This window comes from Solanum dulcamara, chromosome 7 (genome assembly GCF_947179165.1).
Source record: "Solanum dulcamara chromosome 7, daSolDulc1.2, whole genome shotgun sequence".
Taxonomy (NCBI): Eukaryota; Viridiplantae; Streptophyta; class Magnoliopsida; order Solanales; family Solanaceae; genus Solanum; species Solanum dulcamara.
The window spans coordinates 25,937,442-25,954,654 of NC_077243.1; the positions used below are offsets into that span (position 1 = coordinate 25,937,442).

The 17,213-nt window shown below is 35.9% G+C and overlaps 1 pseudogene; it reads left to right on the top strand.

Moving 5' to 3' along the window:
• The first annotated feature begins 13,928 nt into the window (after window positions 1-13,928).
• Window positions 13,929-16,961, top strand: LOC129894640 (receptor kinase-like protein Xa21; annotated as a pseudogene).
• The last annotated feature ends 252 nt before the right edge of the window (window positions 16,962-17,213 follow it).

Sequence of the window (17,213 nt, forward strand, 5' to 3'; positions counted from 1 at the left end):
TGGAGAAATGCAAGCCTCAATTGTAAGGATAGGCTTAGTGAAACTTCCGAAATAGAAATGTGTATTCAAAGAATGCGTTGGGGACTTCGTTATATCCTACAGGGTATTAAACCCAAATCGTTTGAGGAACTAGCTACACGTGCTCATGATATGGAGTTGAGCATGTCTGCAAGCGGGATTGATGGACCAATTATTTATGGGCCTCGCAAGGGAAAAGACAAAATGGAGGTAAAGAAAGGAGGAAAATCGGCACCTAAGTTTGGAAACAAGGAGTCGATGAGTGTTAATGCCGTACCTTTGAAAGTGGCTACAAATCTAAGCAAGAATCAAAAGGTGAAGACCACAACTTTTCAGAATAACGCTGGTAGAAAGCTGACTTTGAAGGAAATGCAGGCAAAAGAGTATCCTTTCTTGGACTCAGATGTTCCAGCAATTTTTGAAGAGCTTCTGGCGTTAAAACTCTTTGAGCTACCTGCGTCCAGATGAGGCTGGGAGGACTAATGATCCAAATTACTGCAAATATCACCGTTTGATGGGCCATCCTATTGAAAAGTGTTTTATCTTTAAGAAAAAGATTATGGACTTGGCCCGTGAAGGAAAGATATTGCTTGAAGATGAAGGAGAGTTCAAATCAAGTCTCTGTCACTTTTGGTTCACTTGACCCCATAGTTCTTTGCAACTTTGTCGAAATACATGATAGTGGTGATGACCTAGCCACATCACCATCAAAGATGATTAAATTTGGTGACTTCAAACCAATAAATATTGACGTATCATCGCTTGTTCCTTTGATGAATGAAGTAATATGGGAAGATAAATCTCTAGAGGAAAACCAATCTTGCGGTGCTTATACTGATGATGAAGGATGAATTTTAGTGACACGACAAAGACGTCGTAAAATGAGCTTGCAAAGAGAACCAAATAAGCAAGTGACTAGAGCGAAGATAAGAACAAAGTGGTGCCATCCACCTACCCCTAAAACTCAAAGGGTAAAGAAGAATGTGAAGAAGTCAAGAGTCGAGGGAAATTACTATCAAAAGCAACGCCCTCCGGTGACATTAGAGGAATTCTTGCCAAGTTGGTTTCATGAAAAGATTTCTCATCGTGACACCAAGGCCTCGTGTTGTAACATTGATAGAGAAGAGACGATGGTAGAAAGCTCATCACCATCATTACCTCCATCACATGAAGTCCCTATAAAGCCTCACTCTGAAGAAGTGGACACTTGTGATGCGAAGTTTACATTCACTAATGATGATCTTTTATTGGGTGAAGTGTTGCATAATCGTCCTTTATATATGGTAGGTTTTGTGCATGGACATAAAGTAAATAGGATCATGGTGGATGATGGATCTGGGGTCAATATTCTCCCTATTCGTACTGTGAAAGAACTTGGAATACCGATAAATGAACTGTCTGAAAGTCGTCTGATGATTCAAGGTTTTAACCAAGGGGGGCAGAGAGCCATTGGTGCTGTCAAATTAGATATAACGATGGGGGATATGCGTTTGAGTGCATGGATGCATGTTATTGACTCAAAGAACTCGTATAATATCTTATTAGGAAGACCATGGATACATGAGAACAAAGTAGTACCGTCCACCTACCATCAATGTTTCAAATACTTTGAAGATGGGGTTCAAAAGAAGGTAGTTGCTGATGATGAACCTTTCACCGAGACGGAAGCGCACTTTGCTGATGCAAAATTCTACTTAAAAAATTCAAAAGAAGTTAAAGTTGATAACGTGATACCTGCTGATATCACAAAAAGGGTTGATGTAGCACCTGCTAATGCGAGGGTCATGATTGAAAAGGATAAAATGCTTTCAGATATGAGTAAAGTACCTAAGATAAGTGAGGCATCTTCAAGTAAGAAAATGATTCCTGTTTCTCACTATGTCCCAAAGACAAACAAAGTCAAGATCCCACCCTCTGAGTTGCAGAGTAGTAAGTTGACATTCCCTATCAAGCAAATTAATGCGATCAAATCACCTTCAAAAATGATACAGGGATTTGTCAGACCATCGAATCATAATTCACATGAATCACTCCCTAAAAATCGTACAAATGAGGGTTTTGACCCGAATGCATATAAGTTGTTGGTGAAAGCAGGATACAATCCCAATGAAGCTTTTAAAGTAGGGAAGCTTCCAAATGAAGTTATTGAAAGGGCAAATCATGGCCTAAATCCAACTCAAAGGATGATGATAGAGAAAGGGTATGATGTCAAGCAATCGCGCGGAGGCCTGGGTTACAAACAACCGTCACCAATCCGAATCTCTATAAAAAGGATGAGCATCAACTATATTACCCCTGTGGAAGAATCGATGATGTTCAACAAAAAGCCTTCTGTGTTTGATCGACTTAGTGGCATGACTCCTAAGGTTTCTGCATCTGATCGACTAATAGAATCAACTTCAAAAATTTCAGTATTCGATCGATTGGGACCAATGAAGAAGAAATACAAGCGCCAAGGAGATTATAGAATAGTGGAAGAACGAGTATATGCCCGGGAGCATAATTCACCCAAGAATTGGCCCAGTTTGATCCCTTCTAGAATGAGGCGAGAAACAAAACTTGTAGTTTCATGTGGAGATGTTCTGAGAGCAAAAACTCATACCATAGTTCACACTAGGGAGCGAGATGAAGATGAAGAAAGTGTGGGATCATCAAATCACATCACAATTTGTGACGAAGAAAGTACTCCACTATATGCAAAAATTGATGATGGATTTGTTAATATTCATGCATGCCATCACATATCTTTTAATGATGGTGATCCTCAAGAAGATGAGGATGATGAAGATGCGCCACCTGAACTCGAGGAAGGGATAAAGAATACTGTTGATGCATTGAAGGAAGTAAATCTTGGAGTTGATGATGATATAAGGCCTATATATGTAAGTGCTTCGCTGGATGACGATGAAGAGAAGAAATATATTGAGCTGCTTATGGAATTTAGGGATGTATTTGCTTGGAGTTACAAAGAGATGCCAGGGTTAGACCCTAAAGTTGCAGTTCATCGTCTTGCTGTAAAACGAGGTACTCGTCCTGTTAAACAAGCACAACGTCGCTTTAGACCTGAATTGGTTCCTTTGATCGAAACTGAAGTTAACAAGCTCATTGAAGCAGGTTTTATTCGTGAAGTCAAATATCCTACATGGATTTCAAGCATTGTACCTGTAAGAAAGAAGAATGGCCAAATACGAATTTGTGTTGACTTTAGAGATCTTAATAATGCATGCCCTAAGGATGAATTTCCTTTTCCAATCCCTAAGCTTATGATTGATGCTACAACTGGATACGAGGCAATGTCCTTTATGGATGGTTCATCTGGATACAATCAAATTCGCATGGCACCAAAGGATGAAGAACTTACTGCATTTCGCTCTCCTAAAGGTATATATTGCTACAAAGTGATGCCTTTTGGTTTAAAAAATGCTGGAGCCACTTATCAACGAGCCATGCAGAATATTTTTGATGACATGCTTCATAAAAATGTTGAGTGTTATGTCGATGACTTAGTAGTAAAATCAAAGAAGAGTGATGACCACTTGAAAGATCTGAGAATGGTATTTGAACGGCTTCGAAGATACCAACTCAAAATGAATCTTTTAAAATGTGCCTTTGGAGTTACTTCGGGAAAGTTTCTCGGTTTTATTGTTCGACATCGAGGAATCGAGATTGATCAAGATAAGGTAGATGCTATTTTGAAGATGCCTGAGCCAAAAAATATTCATGAGTTGAAAAGCTTACAAGGAAAATTAGCATATCTTAGGAGGTTTATCTCAAATCTGGCTGAGAGATGTCAATCATTCAGTCGCCTTATGAAGAAAGATGTTCCTTTTGAATGGGACCAAGCTTGTACCAATGCTTTTGAGAACATAAAGTCTTATCTAATGAAACCTCCAGTACTTGTAGCTCCTATACCTGGAAAACCATTGATTTTATACATTGCAGCACAAGAAAGGTCAGTAGGAGCACTTCTCGCACAAGAAAATGATGAAGGGAAAGAAAATGCCCTATATTACTTGAGTAGGATGATGACACAAAACGAGATCAAGTATTCACCTATTGAGAAGTTATGTCTGGCACTCGTGTTCTCAATTCAGAAGATGAAGCATTACTTCCAGGCTCATATTATACAACTTGTCTCTAAAGCGAATCCTATCAAGTTTGTCATGTCCAAGCCTGTCTTAAGTGATAGGCTAGCAAGGTGGTACCTCTAGTTTCAACAATTTGAGATTGTGTATATATCTCAGAAGGCAGTGAAAGGACAAGTGCTAGCAGATTTCTTGGCCAATCATCCAATTCCGAATGATTGGGAGTTATCTGATGAATTACCTGATGAAGACGCAATGCTAGTAGAAATTCATCCACCTTGGAAGATGTATTTTGATGGTGCTGCACATCGTGAAGGAGCCGGTGCTGGAGTGGTATTTGTCACTTCCCATGGAGAAGTTTTGCCATACTCCTTCACTCTAACACAAAACTGCTCCAATAATGTTGCTGAATATCAAGCACTCTTACTTGGGCTTGAGATGGCCATTGATATGAAACAATTGCAACTACAAGTTTTGGGGATTCCAAGTTGGTGATCAATTAAGTCTTGGGTAATTATGAAGTAAAGAAGCCTGAGTTAATCCCATACTGCAATTACGCTCAAAAGATGATAGGGTGGCTTGGAGAGGTGACTATTCAACATGTCCCAAGAAAGGAAAATAAAAAGGCTGATGCATTGGCAGCTTTAGCTTCTGCATTAGTATCTCCTGATGAAATACAAGTTATGGTTTGCCAAAGATGGATAACTCCACCTCCAAATGAGCATGAAGAAGAATTTCAACAAGTTATCGCCACTTCGGAAGCTGAAATTGACGATTGGCGACAACCAATAATAGATTACTTGTGTTATGGAATATTGCCAGAAAACCTTCGAAGAAGAACAGAAATCCGATGACGAGCCCCTCGTTTTCTTTATTATAAAAATACACTTTACAGGCGATCGTTCGATGGAGTTCTCTTACGATGTTTGGGGGCAGATGAATCTACTCAAGCTATGCAAGAAGCGCATTCTGGAGTATGTGGAGCGCATCAGTCTGGACCAAAACTTCATTTTCACATAAAAAGGATGGGATATTACTGGCAAACCATGGTGAAAGATTGCTTGGATTACGTTCGAAGATGTAAAGCTTGCCAATTCCATGCGAATTTTATACATCAACCCCCAGAAGTATTGCACCCAACTATTGCCTCATGGTCATTTGAAGCTTGGGGTTTGGATGTTGTTGGACCATTGCCTAAGTCCTCTGGTGGACATCTGTACATCCTGGCTGCAACTGACTACTTCTCAAAATGGGCAGAAGCTGTTTCTCTTAGAGAAGTAAAGAAAGAGAATGTCGCTAACTTCATTCGAGTTAATATTATCTACCGTTTTGGTATTCCTCGATACATATTGACAGATAATGGCAAGCCATTTGATAACAAGTTAATGACGAAGATATGTGATCTTTTTGGCTTCAAGCAACGCAATTCCTCTATGTATTATGCAGCTGCTAATGGTCTCGCTGAAGCATTTAACAAGACACTCTGCAACTTGTTGAAAAAAGTTATTTCCAAGTCTAAAAAAGATTGGCATGAAAGAATGGAAGAGGCTCTTTGGGCATATAGGACTACGTATCGCACGCCAACACAAGCGACTCCCTACTCTCTTGTTTATGGAGTTGAAGCAGTTCTTCCACTTGAACGTCAAATACCATCATTGCGCCTTGCCATTCAAGAAGGGCTCACTGATGAAGAAAATGCTCGATTGCGCCTTGAAGAATTGGAGGCTCTTGATGAAAAATAGACTAGAGGCCCAACAAAGTCTGCAATGCTATCAAGCTCGTCTAGCTCGATCTTTTAATAAAAAGGTTCGTCTTAGATGCTTCCAAGTGGGTGATCAAGTTCTTGTTGTAAGAAGGCCCATTATTACTTCTCGTCGGTCTGGAAGCAAGTTCTCTGCCAAATGGGATGGACCATATGTGGTACAAGAAGTATACTCAAGTGGTGCTTACAAACTGGTTGACTCAGAAGGACTGCGCATTGGCCCCATTAACGGAAAGTTCATAAAGAGATACTATCCTTGAAAAAAAGAAACTCACTCCTTAAGGTACGAGTATAAACTGCATGTTACTCCTGGCCCGCAAGAGTATAAACTGTGCACGGCACCCCATAAAAAAAAATGTCCGCTAGGCGCTTAGAATTACATTCTGAGTTCATGCAGTTTCTTTGCCACAAATCATGTAAAGTTCAAAAGAAATGGGGCACACTGTTATTTGAAAATCTCGAAAATCTCACTGAGGTACGTAGGCGCTTAGAATTACATTCTGAGTTCAGTCGCATGAGTATCCAAAGAACTCATAGTCTCTCTTGACCCTCTCCACCATAATCCATGAGTTACATCCTAAATTTTAGTCTCATAAGTTCAAAAGAAATGGGGCACACTGTTATTTGAGCATCACAATGTTCTTGTATATTGTCATATATGACATATGAATTAAAAAGGGCCAATCAAGAGAGAATTTGAATTGACTTCAAAGAAATATTCGTACAAATCCATAAAGCTATTAGCTGTGTTTATTGTACATGTTGTAGTTTTTTTGGATTCTCTACACTAAGATACGAATATTTTCTTTTAATAAGAACATGCGAATGTGAATCTATCAGCTTTTCTGTATGTGAAATTCATTTTTGAAGATTGCTTAGAACTATCCTGCTAGACTTAAACTATAAATTTTGGATATGTTAAGAAGTTTGGTTTCTGATAAATTGAACCTCTCCTGGATTTGGTGCTCTCATACAATGATATATCTCTTGTACTATCGAAACACAAAAGGTATCGCAACTCTGAAGAAGAGAAAGTCAAATCTCTAAGGTAAACCATGATTCAATCTGTAAAAAAAAAAGTGTTAGCGCTTAAATTAGTAATTCAATAATCATGGTAATGAATCTCAATAATGAACTATTATATTCTTTGAGCAAAACCTATGTCTGACTCAGACGGTGTAAAGTCTTTGCCACAAATCATGTAAAGTCTTTGCCTTAGACGGTGTAAAGTCTTTAGCTTGGACTATGAAATGCCTCTGACTCAGACGGTGTAAAGTCTTTGCCACAAATCATATAAAGTCTTTGCCTTAGACGGTGTAAAGTCTTTAGCTCGGACTATGGAATGCCTCTAACTTAGACGGTGTAAAGTCTTTGCCACAAATCATATAAAGTTTTTGCCTTAGACGGTGTAAAGTCTTTTGCTCAGACTATGGAATGCCTCTGACTGAGACGGTGTAAAGTCTTTGCCACAAATCATGTAAAGTCTTTGCCTTAGACGGTGTAAAGTCTTTAGCTTGGACTATGGAATGCCTCTGACTCAGACGGTGTAAAGTCTTTGCCATAAATCATATAAAGTCTTTGCCTTAGACGGTGTAAAGTCTTTAGCTCAGACTATGGAATGCCTCTGACTGAGACGGTGTAAAGTCTTTGCCACAAATCATGTAAAGTCTTTGCCTTAGACGGTGTAAAGTCTTTAGCTTGGACTATGGAATGCCTCTGACTCAGACGGTGTAAAATCTTTGCCATAAATCATATAAAGTCTTTGCCTTAGACGGTGTAAAGTCTTTAGCTTGGACTATGAAATGCCTCTGACTCAGACGGTGTAAAGTCTTTGTCATAAATCATGTAAAGTCTTTGCCTTAGACGGTGTAAAGTCTTTAGCTCGGACTATGGAATGCCTCTGACTCAGACGGTGTAAAGTCTTTGCCAAAAATCATGTAAAGTCTTTGCCTTAGACGGTGTAAAGTCTTTAGCTCGGACTATGGAATGCCTTTTCTTTGCAACAAATCATGTAAAGTCTTTGCCTCAGACGGTGTAAAGTCTTTAGCTCGGACTATGGAATGCCTCTGACTGAGACGGTGTAAAGTCTTTGCCACAAATCATGTAAAGTCTTTGCCTTAGACGGTGTAAAGTCTTTAGCTCGGACTATGGAATGCCTTTTCTTTGCCACAAATCATATAAAGTCTTTGCCTCAGACGGTGTAAAGTCTTTAGCTCGGACTATGAAATGCCTCTGACTCAGACGGTGTAAAGTCTTTGCCACAAATCATGTAAAGTCTTTGCCTTAGACGGTGTAAAGTCTTTAGCTCGGACTATGGAATGCCTCTGACTCAGACGGTGTAAAGACTTTGCCAAAAATCATGTAAAGTCTTTGCCTTAGACGGTGTAAAGTCTTTAGCTCGGACTATGAATGCCTTTTCTTTGCAACAAATCATGTAAAGTCTTTGTCTCAGACGGTGTAAAGTCTTTAGCTCGGACTATGGAATGCCTCTGACTTAGACGGTGTAAAGTCTTTGCCACAAATCATGTAAAGTCTTTGCCTTAGACGGTGTAAAGTCTTTAGCTCGGACTATGGAATGCTTTTTCTTTGCCACAAATCATGTAAAGTCTTTGCCTCAGACGGTGTAAAGTCTTTAGCTCGGACTATGAAATGCCTCTGACTCAGACGGTGTAAAGTCTTTGCCACAAATCATGTAAAGTCTTTGCCTTAGACGGTGTAAAGTCTTTAGCTCGGACTATGGAATGCCTTTTCTTTCCCACAAATCATGTAAAGTCTTTGTCTCAGACGGTGTAAAGTCTTTGACTTGGACCAATAGAATCAAAGTTTATTGCATATGAAGTAATATTTTCATTTGCAAAAAAAAAAAAATGAAATATTTAAAACGAAATAATAAAAATAATATATATATATATATAAAAAAAAATGTACCTCATATGTTGATGAACTCAAGAGGATATGCAAAAAAGAGTATCAAAACCATCAATTCCAATGATGAAAATAAATAAGAGGAGAGAGTCTATTTATAGACAAGTAGTGATGGTGAGAGAGTCCTTTTTCTAAAGTAATTGTAATTACTTTTTGGGTAGGACTCTAGTAAAATGATATAAATTTATTCTCTCCAAATCCTAATTGGATGTGAAATTGTGAAAATTTGGGCTATCCATATTCTAAAAGAAGTGTGTCCTTTCAGAATTCTAATTGGATTTGGAAGACAGAATAAAGGGTAGACATTTGCAAAAAAAAAAAAACGAAAAAAAAAAACGTGAAAAAAAATAAATAAATTATCTAGAACGGTCATGAAAGTATTAAATTCTCAATTTTGGATATGTTGTAAATCGAGAAGTCTAGTTTCTAGAAAATCACACCGTTCATGATTCTTACGTATCTACAATAAGATATGAATTTTCTACGACAGACATGTCAAGATGAGGAAAAGGTTGTTGAAAATCAAAGAAAAGAAAGAAGAAAGTACCACGACGCTGATCGTCAAGCCACATTGCTGCAAAACAATGAAGGTCAGACATCTATTTATAGAGGTTTATTAGCACCTATTATAATTAGATTCAAACTTGAATTAGGCTTTTACAAAATTGACTCCTAATCGGATTCCAATTAGTGGTGGAATCTTGCATGACAAGTAAACACCCCAAAAAAAAAGGCAAAAAAAAAGGCAAAAAAAAAATGTGAAAAAAAAACGTGAAAAAAAAAAGAAATCATTTTTTTTCTTTCTTCTCTTTCCTAATCCTCATTGGATATAACTAATTTGCTACATTCCTACTCCAACAATGATGAAGGGGTGCATCAATATAGTATGAATTCACGATACATCTCAAAATAAATGGCATGTCATTATCCTACAAGTAATACTTCAAGCCTAGTCTTCAAAAGATAAAATATCTCGACAAGACTTGAAGCAGGGGGCATTTGTAATCATTTACAATTTATTGAATATAAATTTGTAGAATGGTTCAATTTATATTAAATTCAAGATATATTAGTCCAAATAAATATTTTGGATTAATAAAGTTGGGTCAATTATTTAAGCCCAATAAATGTGGATTTAATTAAAAAAAAAACTAAATCCATTGATTTGGGCTATAAAGATGACTCCACTTTGTTAAGCCCAATATCATCTCATCCTAGAGGCCCAAAATCATGCCACATGTCAAAGTTAGGTGGCAATTCAAGTCAAATTAAATAAATCACTAGAATTATGCCATGTGCCAAAATTAGGTGGCAATCTAAGTCAAATTAAATAAGCCACTAAAATCATGCCACATGTCAAAGTTAGGTGGCAATCCATGTCAAATTAAATAAGCCACTAAAATCATGCCACATGTCAGAGTTATGTGGCAATCTAAGTCAAATTAAATGAGCCACTAAAATAATGCCATGTGTCCATGTGACATGTTCTAACCAATCAAATTAAAACTCTTCAACAAAGAAATCTGATTGGTCAGTTCAAACCAACCAATCAAATCACACCCTCATACCACTCCCTACAACTATAAATAGGGGTCCTCATTATTCTGAGAGGGGGGATTTTTGGAAGAACAAGAAGCAAGAAGAGAGCTCGTGGATCAAAGACCGCAAATTCTCTACAAAGCTACAAAGTTCAAGCAATCAAATTCAAGTTCAAGATCAAGAACGAAGAAGAAGATCAAGATCAAGTTACTTGTTCATCTTTACTGTACGTCATAACCATACAAGTATTCGTGATGAATAATTCAAATCCAAATTCGAAGACGAAGATTCAAGTTCAAGCTATTCAAGCCCTTGACTCTAAATCACATTCAAATTCAAGTTCAACGTGTTTCATATTATTTGAAGAATCAGAGGATTATTATAGAGATTGTAACCGCATTACATTTTGAAATCAAATACTACACTTTGTTACTCTAATTTTCCGGTCTTGATTATTTATTTTTCTCGGCTCGAAAATTTGTTGTTTACACTGGTCTTCGCATCCCCCTACCCCACCCCACCCTACAATAAAGAGGGACAAACCCTACAATAAGGAGGGACAAGGAATTTTAGTTACATGAAACTTTTACCTTGTCGATAAAGATTCGATTTTTCATCTCGTAATTTCTTCCAGTTTTTTCTTTTTCTTATCTCTAAATTTTTATTTTTTTTAAAAAAAAAACACCAACAATAACAAAGAAGAGTTACGAAAATAAACATGAATATTGAGTCTCTTAAATTGATTGAAAATAAGAGAAGTAACAATAATAACAGAATGTCAGGATACTGTTTTGTGATTTTTCAGATATGTTGATTAATTTTTTTAAAAAAACGTATAACTTAATCACTCAGTATATTAACACAATAATTGTTAAGCTACAATAATGGTGATCTCTAGGGTCAAGCCATTGTAGAAGAAAGAAGAAAGAAGGAGAAGCTCAGAATTGTATTAAGATCATAGCAGTTCAAATCAGTACATTTACAGCCGATCACACTATATATAGTGTGTTTTAAGTATCCAATGACTTAACCATCTATACTAGTTAATTTAACTTAACTAGAGTTAGCTATAACTAACTTTGTAACAACTTTCATAATAGACTAGGAGCTAACAGTAATAGTCACATAACTAACATCTACAAACCTCTATAACTAACTTCTTATTGCTCAACAATAATAACATCACATACCATTCTAATAAATATAAAAAGTAAAGAACTTTATATATTGAAATAAACATGTAGCGTTTGTTATAATCAAACACAAAATTATATTCTCCCATGTTCATGAATATTGCTCCTTTTGGCGTTATATTAATTAAATTTGGTAAGTTGTTCTTGTTTTCTCACTAGATTTTTTTATTACCTGCCTCTCTATAGGTAGGTGCGGCTCTTCTTAAGCCACAAGGATATACTTCTCTATGGTGGATATATAAAAATCTCACTTATTCACACCTTATTTGGAATTAAGTGTTATATATCATCAAATTAAAGGATTTCATTTTGAGGATCATTAGGCACATACAAAATTTAGTTGTTTAGTAAGTTTATTTTTTTTGTGTGTGTGTGTCAACCAACTGAGTAATTAAGATTCTCCGCTTAGTAAGATTGATGAGAAAGTGCATTTGTGGGGGAATTCTAGCATTTTCCATGAAGATTTACAGGGGCAGCTCAATAGATATGGTGACCTAAAACCAATCATAATAAGAGGCACATTTAAGTTTGCGTTTAGACATGAGTTTGGATATATTTGAGAAAAATAGCATTTAAAGTTAACCTAAAAAAGGGTGTTTAAATCTTTTTGAGTTGTGTTTGGACATTTAAAGTTTTGTGAGGAAAAGTTTTTTTACTTGAAAAACTCGACTTCAAGTTAGAGTGAAAAATTAACTACAAAATATAACCAAATTTGCCTTGGACAATACCAATTTCTCTATGAAGTAAACTCCTTGACGTGTCGAATTTGTTTACCGCAATTTGTCAAGTCAAGAAGTAAAGACTTTCCACAATGGTTGTTATAATGTGTTGTTGAATTTGATTTGGAAAAAACTTCTGAAAAGAATTTTCCCCAAATCAACATGGCAATAGATTACTATGATTTTGAACAAAAATTAACTGTCAAAAATACATATGAATTATCATAGTTTTTTTACAAGTTTCATATGTCAACCATCAATTATTCTCTTTATTATGTGAAATTTACCATTCATGTATCAAAACACATTTGAATGCTGCCAATTATCAGCTATATCCCTTTTTTTACCTGCACTATATATTACCATCTATTCAATTAAATCATGTCTTAATACATAGACACTTCTCTGTGGAAAAAGTCTAGGAAGAATATTAAAACAAAAAACACACCAAGTTGAGTCAACTGTGAAAAGTCAAATTGAGAAAGCACTAACTTCTTATTTAATTAAAAGTTGAGTCAACGGTGAATAAAATTGAGAAGATATATTATTTGTTGGGAAAAAAGGCAAATATATCATTATCTTTGCGATTTATCATGAATATATAATACTTATTAAAAAAGTGACACATATATACTTTTACTATCTAACAAATGATGGTATTTACATTTTTCTCATTCTAGTGAAATTGTAGCTACAGAAGTGTAAGCTGCCATTTTTCCTTCCCTGTGAATAACAAACCGAATTTAAAAAAGAAATGATTTTTCAAATTCAAAAATGACACATGACTTTAAAAATTTATCACCCATTTTTTATTCCTTCAGACCCGACCCAACTATAAAAAAAACTCAATCCCTCTTTTATTCATATCTGACCCAAATCTATTGTAGGATTGAATAGAAGAGGATTAGTCTCTTTTTCTTCATTTAGATCTAGTCAGAAGGGGTTAAAAAATAGGTGAGGCATTTTTTAAACCCATGTAACATTTTTTGAAATTAAAAGAATCAATTTTAATTTTTTAATTCAGTAAATATAGATTTGTTAACCAAAACCTAAGGATAAATATGCATTAGTTGTTATACGGGGTATATACCACTTTTTAAATGAGTATATCATTCTAAATCGCAAAATCAAAGGATATATTTACCCTTTTTCCTTATTAATTTGAGGAAATGATACGAGGAATTTTACGGGGAGATTATAGTGAGACTATGAAAGAGTAGCATATATACATTGGTTAATAGTGATTAAATTTAGTGTAAAGAATTTTTCTCATAATTAGTACGAATTACTTGAACTTTCTTGAGGGAAAGTTTTATTAAACATGTAAATAAAGTCTCATATTGACAAGTGATGAGTAAATAAAATTACAATTTTCGCATATAGCCATTTAAAAATATCTTAAATATGCTCCATAGTTATAGTTTGGTAATTACAATTTGTAGTTATAGTTATAGTAGCGTTTGTATAATTCGCGCAGAATTTGTATACGTTTGTATAATTCGCTATACAATTCACATTTTTTATATAACGTTTGTATATTTTACTATACAATTCACGCACAACATTTTGTATATTTCGCTATACAATTCGATTCGCGCACAACGTTTGTATAAATCGTACGAATTATACAAAACTCAACTGTATAATAGTGCGAATTATACAAAATTCAAACTATAATTATAGATGGATGTTTGGGAATCTCAGCCTTTCGGGTCCTCTTTTACTTGGTGAAGGGAATATTGTGTCAAATCTAGAGTTATTAAGTATATCTTACAACCACATTTCTGGTCAAATTCCTTCCAATATTTGCCTAGTTCTCTCAGAGCTAAAAGTTTTCGCCATATCTCACAATAACATAACTGGCGAAATACCTAGAAATATTGATTGTCTAGCCAAGCTCGAGGAGTTCTATATTGGAAATAATGCAATAAGTGGGACTATTCTTGCTTCACTGGGCAATATTTTCACTCTGCAATATCTTGCTTGTTCAAATAATCATATAGTGGGGCAAGTTCCTCCAGAATTAGAGAAGCTATCAAATTTGAGGCTATTAGACTGCCGATAATTATAATCTTATCGGTCAAATTTCAGAGGATATTTTTAATATATCTTCTTTGGAATACATTTCTTTCAATTTCAACAAACTCTCAGGGAGAATTCCAGCAACTACCGGTCTTCATCTTCCAAACCTTGAAGGAGTTTACTTAGCAGGCAATCAACTCGAAGGGGAAATTCCATTGTTCATAACAAATGCTTCCAAGATTGAGATACTGGTGCTACCACAGAACTTTCTGACAGGAACTATTCCTACAAATTTGGGAAATCTTCATGAGCTGCAAGTACTGCTCCTTCAACAAAATCAACTTACCAATGAACCAAGAGAGCATGAGTTGCGATTCTTCAAATTTTTGGCAGACTGTAGGATGCTGCGATATCTAGATGTGGCTTACAATCCGTTGAATGGTATTTTGCGGGATACTATTGGAAATATTTCATCTACTATTGAATTGTTTAATATAGAAGATGCACACATCATTGGCCTCATCCCCACTGCTATAGGCAACATGAGCGGTCTTACATCCCTAGTCATTGGAAAAAAAAACTTGTCGGGAAGTATTCCTTCTGATGTTAGTACACTTAAACAACTCCAAGGGCTGTATCTAACTAATGATAAATTGCAGGGTGATATTCCAGAGGCGGTATGCCATTTATCTAATTTGGTTCAATTAACTCTGGATGGTAATGAGCTCACTGGAGTGATCCCAGAATGCATAGGAAATCTTAGCATGCTACAATACCTTTATTGAGGTTCTAATAAATTTTCATCAAAATTTCCCTTGAGCCTTTGGAAATTGAGTGGACTTCTCTATCTAAGCGTGTACCAAAAGTCTATGGAGGGAGAAGTTCCATTAGATATTGGAGGACTGAAGGCCATGGTAGAACTAGATCTTTTTGGTAACCACTTCTCAGGAATCATACCAAGCATATTGGGGAACTCCAAAACCTGCAGTTACTTGACCTATTGAACAATTCATTTTTTGGACAAATTCCATTATCCTTTGCCAACTTGATAAGCTTGGAATTCTTAGATTTGTCTTTAAATGCCTTGTCAGGTACTATTCCCAATTCATTGAAAAAACTCGCATACCTTAAAAGCATTAATGTTTCATTTAATAATTTAAAAGGTGAAATACCCAATGGATGTGTGTTCTCAAATTCAACTTTGCAATCGTTTCTTGGGAACAAAGGTCTATGTGGAATGCACGTATTGGAGGTTCCTGCTTGCGCTATCAGTAATCCTGGACAACAATCAAAGCCTAAGAAGCTTGTGCTAAAAATTGTTACTCCGGTGGTTACTTCATCCTTTATGATATTCTTGTTGGTTTCACTTTGAATAATGAAGTGGCAAAAGAAAGGGAAGTCCAAAGACATGGAAAATGTACCGGAGATCAGGACTCATCAATTAGTTTCTTATCATGAGATTCAACGAGCAACAAATAATTTTGATGGATCCAATTTAATTGGTGTGGGAAGTTCTGGCTCTGTGTACAAAGGCACATTATCTGGTGGAAGTGTAGTGGCAATAAAGGTTCTGGATTTGGAAAATGAGGAAGTATGCAAGAGGTTTGATACCGAATGCAAAAGAAAGGGAAGTCCAAAGACATGGAAAATGTACCGGAGATCAGGACTCATCAATTAGTTTCTTATCATGAGATTCAACGAGCAACAAATAATTTTGATGGATCCAATTTAATTGGTGTGGGAAGTTCTGGCTCTGTGTACAAAGGCACATTATCTGGTGGAAGTGTAGTGGCAATAAAGGTTCTGGATTTGGAAAATGAGGAAGTATGCAAGAGGTTTGATACCGAATGCAAAGTGATGAGAAAAGTTAGACACAGAAATCTTGTTCCTGTGATGACTACTTGTTCTAGTGACAAAAATCTTGTTCCTGTGATTACTACTTGTTCTAGTGACTATATAAGAGTCTTTGTTCTGCAATATATGTCCAATGGGAGTCTTGAAAATTGGTTGTACAAAGAAGATTGTCACTTGAACCTTCTTCAAAGAATCACCATAATGCTTGATGCAGCTATGGCAATTGAATATTTACATCAAGGTAATGACACTCCGATAGTTCATTGCGACCTAAAGCCAGCCAACATTCTTTTGGATGAAGATATGGTGGCTCATGTTGGTGATTTTGGCATCTCTAAAATTTTAGTCGTAAGCAAGTCCATGGCACGTACCGAGACATTGGGAACTTTTGGTTACATTGCACCATGTATACTACTCACTTTCTTTCTCAGTTATCTTTGTAAGTACGAGCATTATTCTTATATTTCAAATGAATGATTGTTTTGCATTTTCGTTCTTTAAAGAATATGACTCAGAGGGACTAGTGTCCTCTAGTGGTGATGTTTATAGATATGGCATCATATTGATGGATATTTTGACAAAAAGAAGGCCAATAGATGAAGAGATATTTAATGAAAATCTTGGCTTGAGGGATTGGCTAATGAGAGCATTTCCAAGAACTATCATGGAAGTTGTGGATGCCAATCTTTTTTCTGAGGAAGAACAAATCACTTCCAAAAGTGGAATCTGCATACTTTCCATGATAGAATTGGCTTTAGACTGCACAAAGGAAACTCCAGAATCAAGGATAACCATGAAAGATGTAGTCTCTTGCTTAACAAAATCAAGAATAATTTTTTGGTAATGTAGAAGTTAGCATCTCTTAAAGTGGTTTTCTTTCTGAGCTGCAAGTTAAATGTTGCTTTTCGTTTTCCTGTTTTTTTTTAGATAAAGTCGTTTGTACGGCTTAGAGTCATTTATTGTTTGTATACTTCAGAGTGTTGAATTTTCCTCATTTTGTGATTTCAGATTTCAGCGGTTTTGAACCTATTTTATATTTTTAAGTAATTATGGTTTGATTGTATGAATAAACAAGAATTACATCAAGAAATATTAT